Source organism: Engraulis encrasicolus, chromosome 9, assembly GCF_034702125.1.
Source record: "Engraulis encrasicolus isolate BLACKSEA-1 chromosome 9, IST_EnEncr_1.0, whole genome shotgun sequence".
NCBI classification, from domain to species: domain Eukaryota; kingdom Metazoa; phylum Chordata; class Actinopteri; order Clupeiformes; family Engraulidae; genus Engraulis; species Engraulis encrasicolus.
The window spans coordinates 46,310,293-46,327,258 of NC_085865.1; positions in this window are offsets into that span (position 1 = coordinate 46,310,293).

Here is a 16,966-nt window from a genome sequence, read left to right on the forward strand (position 1 = left end):
GTTACTCGTGCATTAAAGCAATTTCAAGAAATTTCACATTTAAAAAGAGATTAGAATGAATTTCACAATTAGTTTACAAGTCGATCACATTTGCAACATTTTTTTGAATGATGTTGGCTCAAATGCCGTTAAGTCAGTCCACATTGAAATATTGGCTTCATTAATTTAAAAACATGATACTGAAACATATTAAGTCATAAGTGAAAACATGCTTCATCCAGACATGAAAAACACCTGTCATTCTAGTGAAATATTACGTTAACTCAGAATCTGCCCTCTGACCTGCCTAATCCTGTGAATCTAGTGACACTTGTTAAGCTGTTTGCAGACAAGATGTCGACAAGTTGTCGAGCCCAAAGGCCTATAAGGTCTTGCACTCAGAAGTGACTTGTCTGGGGGGGTGACACACTAAGGAAAGCACCAAGTCACCCACAAGGTGTTAATGCTGTGACTTCAAAACGCTCACACGTGTATTCATCACATGCCTACAGAAGACCTTGCATTTTCAAGGGTGAGCGATCCTCAGTTTCCATACTCACACATCCTTAATTACCTCTGCCAAGGAGGTTGTGTTTTTGGTCACTTTGGTATGTTTGTCTGTCTGTCTGTCTATTTGTTTGTCAGCAGAATAACTCAAAAAGTCATGAACATATTTGGATGAAATTTTGTAAAGGTCTTGGAAATGACATAAGGGTCATTCCACGCCAAATCAACAGGAGCCCGCGCACTTAGGTCTCAAAAAATTCTGAAAATATTACCAAGTGTACCCACGGTACTTAAGAGAAACACTGTACATTTATTTGAATGTAAGATGTATACTCTCCGTGTTACAGCCAATTTTACTGGGGGAGGGGGGTGCCCATTTTGTTCACACTCTTTTTTTTGTCAAAGTTCACAAGCCCGTAGCTCAAGAACTAAACCATGTAGGAAGCTCAAATTTGGCATGCTGGTACATAGATAGGAATAGTTTGTTGCAAAACTGACAGTTTTGGTCTGTATGATCCTGCATCGTCATGGCATTCCCTCAAAGATGATACAAATTGTACTGGAGTTTTTGGCTGTGCTCTGTTGAGGCCTTCAGAAGACATATTTGTGCCCAACATAGCCTCTTGATTTTTTCCCCTTGTAGAGACAAGTAGGAACACTCTCATAAAAAGCTATAAATAGAAAGGAAAACCCATCAGTGTTTGACCAGAAGACCTCACAAGTCTGACAAATCATTTTGGGTGTCATTTTCAGAGCTCCAGAACCCCTTGTGGGATTGTCCACAGATTTTTATTTTATTTTTTTCTTCATTCTCCATTAATTCTTCTTTTTAAAAATGCAAATGAGACTTGTCTTATGTGATGTTTTCTTTTGTAATTTCGAACCTGAACATGGGCAACATGCACATTGAGGGCAATATGTTTTCTATGCGTTTCTTCCGCTGCCATCTGCTGGTCAAAAAAAGTAACAACATGACTACTTGTGCCTGACCTACTGTCTCTTTTGATGTGCGAACCTGCTCCCACATTGAACGCTCCTGAAATCATTGAAATTGAAAGGGATACCTGCACCCCTGCACAGGGACTCTTGGGGGATCATGTCTGGGCAAAATTTGCATTTGATTATTTAGTATTTACATTAAATGTTATCGAAATCATGTTGCTCTCTTTTTGCATTTTGCCCATGTTCAGGGTGGAAATTACAAAAGAAAACATCACATAAGACAAGTCTCATTGGCATTTTTAAAAAGAAGACTTCATGGAGAATGAAGAAAAATATAAAATAAAAATCTGTGGACAATCCCACAAGGTGTTCTGGTGCTCTGAAAATGACACCCAAAATGATTTGTCAGACTTGTGAGGTCTTCTGGTCAAACACTGATGGGGTTTCCTTTCTATTTATAGATTTTTATGGGAGTGTTTCTACTTGTATCTACAAGGGAAAAAAATCATGAGGCTATGTTGGGCACAAATATGTCTTCTGAAGGCCTAAACAGAGCACAGCCAAAAACTCCAGTACAATTTGTATCATCTTTGAGGGAATGCTATGACGATGCAGGATCATACAGACCAAAACTGACAGTTTTGCAACAAACTATTCCTATCTATGTACCAGCATGCCAAATTTGAGCTTCCTACATGGTCTAGTTCTTGAGCTACGGGTTTTGAACTTTGACAAAAAAAGAGTGTGAACAAAATGGGCACCCCCCTCCCCCAGTGAAATTGGCTGTAACATGGAGAGTATACATCAGGGGTGCTCAACTAGAAACTGAAAAGGTCCACTCGCCAAATTTCGTATGTTTCCAGGGTCCAAAAAAGTCGCTACGGACCAATGCAGAAAATAGCCTCACTCGCTGGCCGCACTGGCCTCTTGCTCACTCACTGAGTTGTCATAGTGATGATACTTTTATTTGTCATAAGACTGGCTTCGCAGAAATACACCTATAGATCGCATGGCAGCGAAATCTCATGTATAATTTATACATATTAAATACAGATGGATTTTGTCTTGGTCCGGATGACATTGCGTTTGGGTCCGCATCCGGACCTGGGTCCGCCAGTTGAGCACCCCTGGTATACATCTTACATTCAAATAAAGTAACAGTGTTTCTCTTAAGTACCATGGGTACACTCAGTAATATTTTCAGATTTTTTTTAGACCTAAGTGCGCGGGCTCCTGTTGATTTGGCGTGGAATGACCCATAAGGGACAAGTGATTACATTTTGGTGGTTATCCGGACCACGATGGGGATCCAGGAATGTTTTAAAAATCTCCACCATTGCAGAATAGGGTGAATTTTGACATTCCAGTGTCTAACTCACAAAAACAAGGCAGAAAGACAAATAGGCTGTAACAGTCGAATGTTCTATCAAACAGCTTCCTTTGCGGAGGTCTGCACTCTCTGAGGGCATTTCTAGTTTTCTTTGGGTTTGACATGGGGACTAAGAACCACCCATTTGCATGTTTAATCAGTGAAATAAATCACCAATAATGCGCATATTTATATTCGGGCTCTCAATTTGAAATTGCCTAAGCAAACAACAATTATGTGACTACTGCAAGTCCATAATGATTTTCTGATGCTTTCCTTGTTGTGAGGAATCTTGGATATGTTAGTGGCTCAAATGGGTCTTAGAGTCATTTATATAGCTCATCATATTGCTCCATTTTATCCTCTGCACATTGTCCTCAGGACGTCAAACGTATTTATTTCTTGTGTAAAGCTACGTTCACACACATCGCTGCTAATTACTAGCTTCTTGCTCACTCGCCTACTCGCCACTCTCTCATGGAACGTTCGCTTAACGTTCCCGCTGCTTTAACTGCCAATGCACAGGCGAGAAGTACCAAACTCTGCGTTCCAATTGATTACTCGCTTACTCGCCTCTCTCAAAGTGAAAATATTTTCAACTCAGGATCAGCCCACATCACATCGCTTGTACGCTCCTCGCCTACTCGCCTCCTCGTCTACTCGCCTCCTCGTCTACTCGCCTCCTCGTCTACTCGCCTCCTCGTCTACTCGCCTCCTCGTCTCGCTGGAACACATAGACATTCTATTGACTTCATTCGCTGAGCGAGTAACTAGCAGCGACGTGTGTGAACGAGGCTTAATGATGTGACCTCTGGTCAGGTCAATTATGTTATTCCACAAAATAACATTTGTATGTCTGGAAAAAGAATACAACATAAAACGACACAATTTGAAAGGCCTTTGAGTGTTTAATGACTGCATATTTCCTCTATATTCTCTGAGTGTATATTATGAAATGAGTAAAAGACATTTCAGATACTGCTCAAATGGTAACTTTAGAAGTGAACACCTTGTACACCTTGTCCTCAAATGATAAGCTGCACTACACCTGACACATATCCTCAACGACTGTTCTCAATCAAAGACAGGCACTCAGAATTGTCATAGGAATATCACAGGGCTATCTTTGTGCTTTAGTGCCGCCTGACCTTGGCCTTGAAAGAAAGTAGTTGGTCTGGCCAGACGACAAGAAAGGCCCCACTCAATGAGTGCCGTTAGTTTACAAAACAATTCAGGGTTTTAGGCCAGATGTGAGAGTCTATGTTGTTGGGGGAATGGGGGGTAGTCCTCTGAGAACATTTAGAAAATATAGTTTTGCGATTTTATCGCAATATGAGAATAGAAATATCTTTATACCGTGAGAAGGCTAAGGAAACAGCAATGTATCAGTGAGACATGTTCTGTCATCGGCTAGCAGCTGCCTGACCTTGGCCTTGAAAGAAAGTAGCTGGTATGTTTAGGCCCAAGGACAGACAAAAGCACCTGCGGTATTGACAGCATGCACCAAGGCCATAGTAATAAACCTTCTCCCAAGGTTGCTGTCCCTCAATTTGTTAAGTAAGTGACGCACAAACTTTAGCACCATCTTGTTTACCATACCCGGGCCTGTTGCCTCCTTGTATTTGTCACTGAGTGCAAAGATAACCCTGTGAAATTCTTGCTGAATGTCAGCTAGGCCCACACAAAGAATGTTCATATGTAAACTTGCAACAGATGGACTTACAGCACATGGGCCCCTGGGCCAGACAACAAGAAAGGCCCCACTCCATGAGTGACGTTAGTTTACAAAAAAATTCAGGGTTTCAGGCCAGATGGGAGAGTCTATGTTGTTGGGGTTATGGGGGGTAGTCCTCAGTGAACATTTTGAAAATATAGTTGTTAAAAGGGAGATTTTATTTCAATATGAGAATGGAAATATAGAGGCTTGGGCTTCAGGGCCCCTTTGACTCTTGACCCAGTAGGCCCATGCAGTAATCTGTCCTTGAGTGGTGCATGTTATCTTGTCATCTCCTTCAGGGCCCCTGACCACTGCAGCTGTTCCAGGAAACAGGCTCCTCCTCTGGGTCCACTGGCCAGCAGCATCACTTTGAGCTACTCTGAGGAGCCCGGCTGTTCCTTTCAGCAGATGGCCACTTCATTGAGAATATGCCCAAGGAATCAAAAGGATGGCTTTATTTCATTTTAAATGTAAGTATAATAAAGACCAGTTATGTGATGTGGTGTTATGTAGGCATGCTATGGTGGATAATATAAAAGGATGCTCTAAAACTAAACTTGTATTGCATTTATAAATGTAGTGCAGAGTCCTTACAGGCTATTTCTCCCTTCATTATTATACAGGAGGATTTTATAGCTGAATAAAAGACCCTGGTGACACTGAATGGAAGATGTGCATTACTCGTTTGAAGTGGACACTCAGACGTCATTACCTATTTTCAGGTATGTAAATAGCTCTTTATAAAATATGCACAGTTATGGTTATATTTCTTAAGGTAAATTTAAAAAAAAAACAAAAAAAACATAGCTTTTACAATGCCCAAAAGTTACATTTTTAGAGAGAGAAAGAGAGAGAGAGAGAGAGAGAGAGAGAGAGAGAGAGAGAGAGAGAGAGAGAGAGAGAGAGAGAGAGAGAGAGAGAGAGAGAGAGAGAGAGAGAGAGAGAGGGAAAGGGACAGAGATACAGAGATTTCCATTCATTTTCAATTGAATTTGTTCCGTAGGTTGGTAATTATTCAGTCTGTATTATTTATTTCTTCAGTAGCCTATCATATAGTGTTTGCTTCCACTGCAGCAAGTTTTACTCTCCTGCTCCACATGAAAACTTAATTTTTATTTTTGTAATGTGAATGTGTAGGCCTAGAGTTATAGGCCCCTGTTGTTCACACACAGGCTATCGCTGTGGTAGGCTATGATTTTAGTAGGGTTTTCATCTGGCAGACCTGGAAAAAAGAAATAAGACATAGTGGAGAATGAATTTGACTTCTCAAATTTCTTCCTGAGAATGGCATTGATGCCGCTGCCTTTCTTTTCCGTACCTCCCTGATAATCTGCCTCCCCCTGCCCCCTTCAGGCCATAAGCTCAATTACAGCATGCAGAGACTGGACAGATTAGAATGGCAAAGCACAAGCCAAAATTGTTCTAGGTCTGCACTGCACGAGCTAAGATTCTATTGTCTCTGACTCTACCCTGCCCTTTGATCTAACTGGAAAGTTTGTAGAACTCGGGTCATTTTAAAGTTTTAACTGCCTTTCTTTCTCAGATAACTTAACCGTTGGTTTTACTAAGTGGAAGACAATATATTATTCTGTAATGTATTATTTTAGCCAGGTATATTGTTGTTGTCGATAGTAAATAATAACACGTTGACCCGAAGATTATTTCAGTGAAGGATTAACTTCAGGTGTCCAGAGCTAGGGTAAGATTGACAGATAGGCTATACGTTAGTACCTACCCGCGGTACATTGATAAGGTAATTAATAACCCAATCTCATTTTCCTTTGGTTTCTTTATCTAAGTATCGCGAGTACCATGTTGTTGAATAGCTACTGCATGAATGAATGTCTAACGAAGACATCACTGCACACTTTGCTAGGCCTAGCAGCTGGCTAAATATGTTAGCTGATCTTTTTCCATTTGTCACCTTTGCTTTGTAGGTCTCTAGTATGATATGACAGGTGCAGTTACGGTTCTCTTTCAGTAAATTTGTTCAGCATCTTTATGGGTTATGCACTCTTGTGCAGACTATTTACCGAAGCTCTTTTCAATCACGCCGTTAGGCCAATGAGCTGAGATGTGGGCGGGCCCGCCAACAGTCAGAATAGTTTCATCCAGGGAATAGCAGCCATATTGGCCTCTCTTCGTCCAGATGTTGCCCAATCTTGAGACTGAACAGTCCAATAGAATTGCTGAGGAAAGTGTTCGCTAGGCATCCAGGTTCTGTAGCTCAGCCTCGAAAAAGAGTTGATATTCTTGGATGAGTATCTTTCATGTCGTATTTGTGGAATTGTTATGAAAACGGGTGTTCCCCTTTGTCAAATCTTTCTTCTTACTCTAGCTGCTGTCTAGCCGCTGGAGAGTGTCATGATTTGCTTCAGTATTCACAGTGCATGTTGACATGCATGTTTTTTTAGGTGTAATTCGGATTTCCAATGTTGACGGCATCTCTCTGACTAATCTCTATCGCCACTCTCTCACCCGTTGACTACAGTCTGCTGCTGCCAACCTCCTTACCCCCATCATCACCACGACCAAATGCCAGTCCCTCAGAAACAAAGCCTTTGATATCACTGCCCCACCCTATGAAACTCCCTGTTCACCCATACACTGCTGTCCTTTAAACACCATCTCAAAACCCACACATCACCTTCCAGGACTCTTATAATAATAATAATAATAATAATAATAATAATAATAATAATAATAATAATAATAATAATAATAATAATAATAATAATAATTATTATTATTATTATTATTATTATTATTATTATTATTATTATTATTATTATTATTATTTAGTTTTATTCACTGTGGGTTGGGTGTGGTGTGGCTGAAAAAAAATGTCACAGAGGGAAAATTGTGGTACAACATTTGTCATTGGTCAGCATCCTACCCACCATCTCTAAAGTGATTGAGAGAGTTGTATGTAACCAGTTGATAGTCTACTTGGAAGGTCACTCCCTACTGCACCCCATGCAGTTTGGATTTAGGAAAAATAATTTAACGGAAACAGCCCTCTGTTTCTTCATTGAGCAAATTAAATCTAGACTTGATGGGGGTGGTGTAGAAGGCATTTGATACAGTCAATCACAATGTGCTGCTGTCCAAACTCACAGCTAGATTTATCTCCAAATGCTTTGTCACGGATGGAGTCCTACCAAGACGCAAGAAAGCAGTGTACAAGGATCATGGACACATGCTCCACCCGGTCTAATAGCACCATTGTAGTGCCGCAGGGATCGATTTTAGGACCAATCTTATTTAGTTTATATATTGACGATTTACCATTGATTTGCCCAGAAGTTCACATGCAAATGTATGCAGATGATACAGTTCTTTATACACATGCCAAAACAAGGGAACAGGCTGCATTGAAGCTAATCTCAGCCCTGAACAAAGTATCAGACTGTCTGAATCACAACTGCCTTACACTTAATGTGAGTAAGACAGTAGCCATGTACTTCTCCATTAGGAGGTATAATAAGGACCAATACAACCTGACATCTCTGTTAAAGGAGAGGTCATGAATACTGTTGACAATTTTAAGTACCTGGGTGTAATCATTGATTCCAACCCGTCTCTTTAAAAACACATAAAAGAGGTAGCTAGATGTGTCAGAGCTAGTGTGGTTAACTTTAGGCAGATGAGACACCAATTACCATTATCTGCTGCTAAACTGTTCTTACATTCAATGATTTTTTCACATCTATCATATTGTTCTACAAGTTGGTCACAAGTACTTGTGTATAATAGCTAAGTATAATTTATTGTCTTTCAGCAGTTTGATCTGTTTTGCTGATATGTGTTTAATGTACAAACTTATTCATGATCTTGCAACACCACCTCTTAAGCAGTGCATACTAAGTTGTAAAGATAAACCAAGGGTCTCAAGGTCCTCTATAAGACGCGATTGTTATGTGGATTTTAGGAAGACATCTTTTGGTCAGTCAGCCTTTTCTGTTAGTGCTGTTGAAAAAATGGAATTCAATTCCTGCTCATATTAGAGATATTACAAGCTTCAACCAGTTTTAACTGTCCTTGAAAGCATGGCTGAAGATGAATCAAAGATGTGATCTAACATGTGCTGCCATATATTGTTAGGTGTGATATGAATCATATGTGACTTTGTATGTGCATAATTGAAGTGATGATGTGATTGAACATATTGCGTAGTGTTATTATTTAGTGTAATAGTGTAATAGTGTAATAGTGTAATTATTTGTAAGGACATGCATTGTCCATGTTTTAATGTGTGTGTTTTGTTCGATAGCTTCCTGCCCAGGGATCACAGATGCAAATTAGCTTTGTAGCTAACTCTGGTACTGGAGTTGTCCTGTACATGGCCCCTGTCAAATAAACCAATACACCAAACTAAACTAAACAAAGGACAACTACTATTTCAAATATTACTAGGTAAAATCCAGGAAATAGATGATATAATGCATTACAGGAGAATTCCTGCTAATTTCAACATGCTGATGTATTTCCCTTTACGAAAATCGACCATGGTAAACCATGATTTCATGTTTTTTTGAGCATGGTTTGGCACGGTTTTTGGTTTGACTATGGTTTAACTATAAAATGAACTATGGTTTTACTCTGAAAACTAACCATGGTTTTACCACAGTTTATAATTATTTTTTAAATTACTCTTAGCTGCCGTTTTTTTTTTTATCCAACGCGCATATTGGTGACCGTTCTTGGAGAAATGTGGGGTTAGGTGCCTTGCTTAAGGGCACTTCAGTCATGGATGGAGGTGTAGGAAGAGGTTAGGGTGGGATTCGAACCTGCAACTCTGTGATCTTCAGTTCAACTCCCTATACATTACACCACTGCTTCATGTTTTTTGGGTGTCCATGAATCCCACAATTAACCATGGTTTTTTGAGCATGGCTTGTGACTATAATAATAATAATAATAAATTTTATTTTTGAGCGCCTTTCAAGATACCCAAGGACACTTTACAATCAAAACAAATACATAACAGTAGGGAAAGTAAAACAAAGCTTCAGTGAATTAACAATAGGAGAGTAATTAAAATGCAAAAATAAAATAGAAATAAAAGTACAATAAAGATAAATGTTTTCAAGTAAGAAAAAGAAGTAGAATTCATTTGAAAATAAAATGAAATGAGGGGAAAAAAATAAAAATATGTAAAATTAAAAATAAACTGATGATTAAAATAAAGTGGAATAAAATAAAATAAATTAAAGTATGGTGAAACCATACAAACTATGCTGAAAAAAAACGTGAAAACTATGAATAACCATGATCCATGGTTAGTCAGGAACCACGGTTTTCATGGTTACCTCAAAAAAAACATGGATAAGCTATAGTAATACTGTGGTTGGTTAAGAGTACTTAGAGCAACCATGGTTACTAAACCATGGTCGATTTTGGTAAGGGACTTACCAAAGGCGTTGAACGCGTGGAAAGTATATCTAAAAGCTATATATCTGAGGAGCTACCACATCCCCAGACCACTGCTGGTGAACTTTTACAACTGTGCCATCAGCAGTGTTCTGACCTATGGGTTCCTAGTGTGGTTCTCCAGCTCCTCCAAAGCAGATCAGCAGGCACTCCAGCGTGTGGTGAAAACAGCAGGGAAAATCACTGGAATGCCTCTCCCGGAGATTAGTACCATCTACACCACACGCTGTCTACGGAGAGTGCATAACATCCTGCGTGACAGCCACCATCCGGCCTACCATCTGTTCCAACAGCTTCCCTCAGGTAGAAGGTACAGGTCCCTTCAGAGCCGCACTGAAAGACTGGCCAACAGCGTTTACCACCAGGCCATTAGACTTTTGAATTTGCAGGACTGCTGAGGAACATTACTGTCTTAAATTTTATCCATCTATCCTTTGGACATTCTATGTGTGTGTGTGTGTGTGTGTGTGTGTGTGTGTGTGTGTGTGTGTGTGGGTGTGTGTGTGTGTCTGTGTGTGTGTGTGTACGCGCGCGCATGTTTGAGAGGGGGGGGGGTGATTATGCACTTAATCTCTGCTGCACTTTAAGTGGGATGGGGGGGCTGGGGGGGTCAAGCACTGGTGTCACTTTTACCTCGTTTTGCACTTTACTTGGAAACCTGCTACTACTAAGTATTGTACCCCAAACACAATTTCGTTGCCTTTTTGACAATGACAATAAATTCTTGAATCCTTGAATCCTTGAATCCTTAAAAATATGTAATGAGCTCGGCGGCAGCAGGGCGGCAGCCAATGGAATGTTCACATTTGTCTAAACAGGAGCTTCAGGTTGAATCGTTTGCCTCGTTCAACCCCCCTGACCAGTGCTTTCCAGGCAGGAGTCAGTAGCGTTGTGGCTCTTTCAACGCCGGCGGTGTGATCGCGGCATTATGCTACCCTCAATTTACCAATGATGCAACATTTTTTGAACAGCCATTTGTGAGATCCCTGGCCATGTTTACACAGTAATATGTGTCTGATGCAAGTAACTCGAACCCGCTACCTACCACACAACTCTCCAGCTCGAGCATGGGAGGCACAGCACCATACCGCTAAGCCAAAGCTTCAATTCGGGAGGGAATTTTACTGATGCTCTGGGCGAAACTCTGCTAGTTGGCATCTGTTATATAACATTTTGTCCAGGGTAGTGTGGTCAGTACAACTGAATGTTGAAATCGGCAAGAATGCTCCTTCAACATATAATATATCATTGTTGATGTTGATGTTGTTGTATATATGTTAAGCTGTTGTTGTACAGTGCCACCAGTTCGTATTGGCACCCCTTAACTTTACTAAACACAACTTTTACCACCAGGATCTTTTAGTTGGAGGTTTGAAGATATTTACTGTAGTATAGAAAATATTTTTTTTTCCCAAATGGATTTTGTAATTTCAAAGAAAACCAAAAAAAATGGCATGTGCACAAATATTGGCACCCCTCCTTAAAAGGTAACGTTTAGGTTAATCTATACTGGATGTTGTCAGAAGAGGTGTTTTGAAACATATATGAGAAATTCAGTCTATAGCAAAGCCAATCTGCAATATTTTTTATGAAAATGTGTCAGTTGAAAGCTACTTCTGAAATATTGGGCTTCTCGCTGGCAGGGTGTTCTATATAGAGGGAGTCCAACACAGCTCTCGCTTGTGGATGTAGGCTTGCCAACAGTTTTGGATGTAGGCCTAGTAGGCTAGAGAGGCTGGGAAAAGTGGAAAGTTATATTGTATTTGGGCTATTGAAAATGGTCTATTACTGTGCATGGTGTATTTAAAAAAAGGATCAGTGGGTCTATCGTTTATCTAAGAATATCAAACTGTTTAGGTGCGGTTTGTCTAGGTGAGGAGGGCAATTTTACACCCCATTCTTGCTCAGTGGGCTTCGGAAGTTGGCTTTTTGAAAAAATGCATATTCGTGAGTCTTGCCCTCCACGAGATTAGAACAAAATGAAAAAATATTTACACTGCATACACACGTATGAGAACCTTTAATATGTAAATGCCAGTGATCAGGTCGATGTCGATCACTTGCATTTACGTATTAAAGGCTCTCCTAAGTAGGGGAGGGGAGGGGGGCATGGGGGAGCCGCAAATGCTGGGGCTTCTGTGGTCAGTTTGTGGCAATTTAAGGTGACCCATTCATCCAGAAATCCCTCCTTTCGTGCAGTGATAGATGCTATCTTTTTCTCCCCGCTGTCTGTAGCCATGCATAATTTGCGATTATTAACAGGGGGGCGATATCTCTCCTATGCCTTCACACGAGGGTGGCATCTTATAGGCATGACATCACATAAAAAAGTCTCGTAGTAGACCATTACAAAGGCTACTTAGAAATAGCAACTATTTTAATTTTTTCCTGAAAACGACATTTGCCCGTGGAGTAACGACACCTTCATGTCCGCCGCCTACAAGGACTGGTGCCCTCTGTCCATGGTGCTGAAATCGCGGCACCACTCTATGGGTCATTCTACGATACGGCTGCGGATTGGATTTCATTTGCCAATTCCACTAACTATTAACTGCATCCAATGATGTTTTGGACATTAGCACACATTTATCTTTCATAATACAGAGAGTGGCATTATTTCCCTCAGCAAGAAATAATATTTAATACTGGTTTTGGCGTTTTCATGCCGTCCTGTTTTCCAAATGTCAGATTCAGTCTTCATATTAGCATGTAAATAAACTTGTTTTGCCCAACACGATTGTAAATGTTAATTCACAGTAATCATCACAATATGACAAAACTGTCAGAAAGACCATTGTGCTTTCCATTATACATGGAACATACATTTTTGTGTGTCCACAAAAACTAGTTAACCGTGTCATGGTCTGAACCCCCCTCCATAAATCAGTAATGGTTTGGTCTTAGGCCATACGAATAACTTCATGTGATGTCATAGCCTCTTTGGCAGGATAGGGAAGACTTTTTGGTAAGTTTGAGCTCCATCCGTCCATAATTTTATCCATTCTTTTTCATGTTCTCATAGCTGGAAAATAGCCTGTCAACTGTGTTATTAACATATTCATAAGAATCTGAATTAGAAATCACATGTAGAAAAACACATAAAGCATACAAACACATAAAGCATACAAATACATGAATTGATTAAGGTGTTGTGGTGGAACTTCTGAGGTCCTCAGTTTGCACAACACCATAAAAATGGCTTGAAATGTCAAGCTGTGTTACCGTCAATGGTGTAACGCATCAGCTATGACAGTTGAGGAGGAGTATGTTTTTTTTATCTCCATATTGACAGACAAACAAACAAAATAATTTGTGTTTAAGGGAGATGGGTTTGTCTGCTCTGTTTTTTCTCATAAAAAAGTGTCAACTTGTTCCCCTGCACTGTTGACCGTAACACAGTTGAGTAAAACGGTTGACTGTTTTGAAAGTGTTTTTGTGTTTGTTTTTGTTTCGACAAAAGCGAAGCGCCATACAGTCTTGGCTACAGCACAGCAGCGTGCAGGGGAATAAACTCCAAAAAAGTCCAGTAACATCAACACAGCCTAATTGAAACGACATGGATCAATGACAATCTTCACATAGCCTACTGTGCGAACGAAATGTGGGTGCTTGGGACAATAAAAACACTCGGTGGTGGGCCAATGCGATGACTGGCCTTGGCTATGTGATGGGGAGGGGGATTCTTTTGGCTACACCTCCATCGGCCTTTACCCAACTCACGACTCTGGCGTGCGACCGAGAATCTCCACAATGAGGGGAAAAAAATGAAAATATGAAATAAGATATGCTGGATGCACAAATAACCTTTTGAGTTGTTAGATTAACAAAGTTATTTTATAGCCTAATAAAGCGCTACCAAAAACGCTCTGGCGCACTCTCCGGCACTGCTGCGGCGCATTGACATGGACGAAATGTTCACAAGCAAGCTTTTTTTAAATGATAAAACGGTTCGCACAAGGGGATATCTGGTGGATACCGCCACTGTTTAAGGCCGTTTAACTTAAATTAAAATTATAGGTCTATAAAGGTGCTCTTAGAATCTGGCCAATTCTCTGCAGTGCTTAGGTCTTAAATTGTCACTGTAGAACGCGGGGACTCCCTCTATCAGCGTCAGATTCTGAATGTGTGTTTAAAAGAAGCAGTCGTTATTTTTGACAATGTTTTCTGAAAGTATTGTTTATGCAATAATTCAGTTTTTTTACATATCTCACATTCAAATTGTTGTATTGGCGTTCTTAAAATGATATTTAGTGGTGTTTAACCCGCAAGGTACACTTTAAAGAAGCACTTCTGCCAATTTCAATAATGTATGTTGTTTTATTGCTCACGCTACCCTTGACTGGTCAGTACCCAGTGATGCTGCATTTTTTGGTTCAGCCCTTTCCGAGATCTGATCTATTCTAATGGGGGCAGATTTTGTTTACATTTTAAAAAATCTTAACATAGGCCTACTTCAAATATATTCCCAAAAGTTATCGCTGGGAATAAATCAAGATTTTTTTTTTTTTTAAATGTAAACAAACTGCCCTCATTATAATGACCAGGATCTAGGAAAAGGCTGGAAAATTCTCAAGTACCGACAAGTCCAGGGTAGTGTGAGCAGCATTGCAACTGTATGTTGAAATTGGCTGAAGTTATCCTTTAATATTTGGTTGCATACCATACCCTTAGACAGCAATGAGAGCCTCCACACGTGTTTGTATTCGTCAACAAGCTTCTTGCACTTCTCTGGTGGTATTTTCCCCCACTCTTTCTTTGCAATATGTTTATCATCTTGATGAGGGACTGGATTCTTTCTCCTAATGACAGATTTTACATTCCCGAAAGTCAAAGAATGCGCACACATCAGTGGCACAGGTGCTGGACCAAACGTAAGATAACTGAAAATAAAATAAAGGTCCGCAACACTGTTAAATGCTCCCAAATATTGAATGGCACGACGTTTCGAACTGACAGGAAGAATTTATGATAGAATTGTACGAAAGTACACCAGGTCTAAGACCTATAGACCTGAAGGTAAACTTTGAAGTGTTTTGGGTAGTTTTTTTCAACAAACACCACATGATAAACACTACACAAAGCATTGCTGTCTTGCACTGACGTCCGAAACACCGTGTCATTAAATATTTGGGAGAATTTAACAGTGTTGCGGACCTTTATTTTCTTTTCAGATTTTACTTTCCCCCCCAAGACTTTCAACTGGATTTACATCCGGAATCATCGCTTGCAATTTTAGAATAGCATTGTCTCATTTTGCAACCATTTCATTGTGCTTTTGAATGTGTGCTTTGGGGTTTTTGCCTTGCTGGAATGCACATGATCTTCACATCAAACCAAGTGTTCTTGCACAGGGTTAAACATTGCCCTGTAAATAATGATACCTGTGACGCCTGTCATGATACCTGTGATACGGTCAAGGTCTCCAATACCAGATGCAACAAAGAAGTGACAAAATGTTATGGATCAGACACCATGCTTGATTTTTGGTAGGGTGTTTTTCATTGAAGACGTTTTGCAGAGTATGCAAACATGCTGTTTGTGTGCATTTCTGAAAAGTGTTATTATTGCTTCATATGACCATAAAACATTGTTAAAAGGACTGTGCTCTGCCCGTGTTCTCTTATACAAACACCAGGTGTTTATGACATTTATTAAGCAAGGGGGTCTGTCTTGGTCTCCACAACAAAAAAGCAATGCTTTGTGTAGTGTTTATCATGTGGTGTTTGTTGAAAAAAACTACCCAAAACACTTCAAAGTTTACCTTCAGGTCTATAGGTCTTAGTCCTGGTGTTTTTTTTAGATGCGTCCCAGCATCTCTATAAGAGGGTCTGTCCGTCCGTCCGTCTGAAACGCATTCCTTCAATTGTTCCTTCCTGTGTCCACAAGGCGGAGTGAGACAACTAAGAGGGGCATTACATTTTCAGCATTGTTTTGCGTTTGGACAGTGGGCGGCAACTCCGTTTCTTCTACACAGCACACCAACATCACCACTGTGAGTGTCACTTAATGTCTTCACGGTCTTGTGATACACTTCGGCTGAGGATGTCAAATGTAAGGGGACTTTATCATGTTGTGATAGTGTCGCGTTGTACTCAGCTATTTTGGTTCATCAGAAACTCGGGGAAACTCTGGGTCGGCAGGCAGTATTTGACACTGATGTTTGTGCTCGGATAGAGGGGCGTTTGCATTGCATAACGCTCCACGACATGGAACCGTAATTAGTTGACAGGCGACCAGCAGCGCATACAGCTCTTCCTCTAAACGTGGACCTGCAACCTTTGGTTAGCTTTTTTTCTTTCATAACATTTATTTTCCTCCACTTTTCTCCAGTGGACCCCACAGGTGCTTCCCTTTCGCTCAGAGAGAGCACGGGACAGAATGCGTCTTTTGATTCGTAATTGGTTTGCAGTCGTGTGAATTTGGTAAACTCTGGCACTGAAGCTCACTGCTTTGTGCCTTGACGGTGAAAAGCTGGCATTGAAAATTAAGTGCATAATTAACCCAAAGGGTGAACCCATAAGCGCATGATTCACCCAAACGGTTTTATTTATTTATTATTTGGCGATGTTTAGATTATTTCCCACATGCACATGATGCTGAAATGGCGTGATACTAAAGGTTGATAAATAACCTACTAACAATGTCTGGTCATTTGTAATGTAGCCTATTTGATCTATGTGAAATTTGAAATTAGATGGTTCTTTCCAAATCCAAGCCCATGATGGGCTTTTTATAGCCTAAACTGCAAAATTATAAAGCCTTTTCTCGTCATTTCGCTGCCTGCCACATTATTTGGAGTTTCCATGGGCAATATGACCAATAAACAAAAAGCACATCCTGGGGGGGGGTTTGGGTTGGAACTGGCATAGAGGGACGCATCTGTTGTCCGCCTGTCGGCCTTGTTTTCACTATTTTCACCAACTTTCGTACAATTCTACCATAAATTCTTCCCTAACCCCCAGTCCCAAGGAGGTTCTTTACAGTTCCATGTTTGGCACAATTCTGTGAAATGGACACGG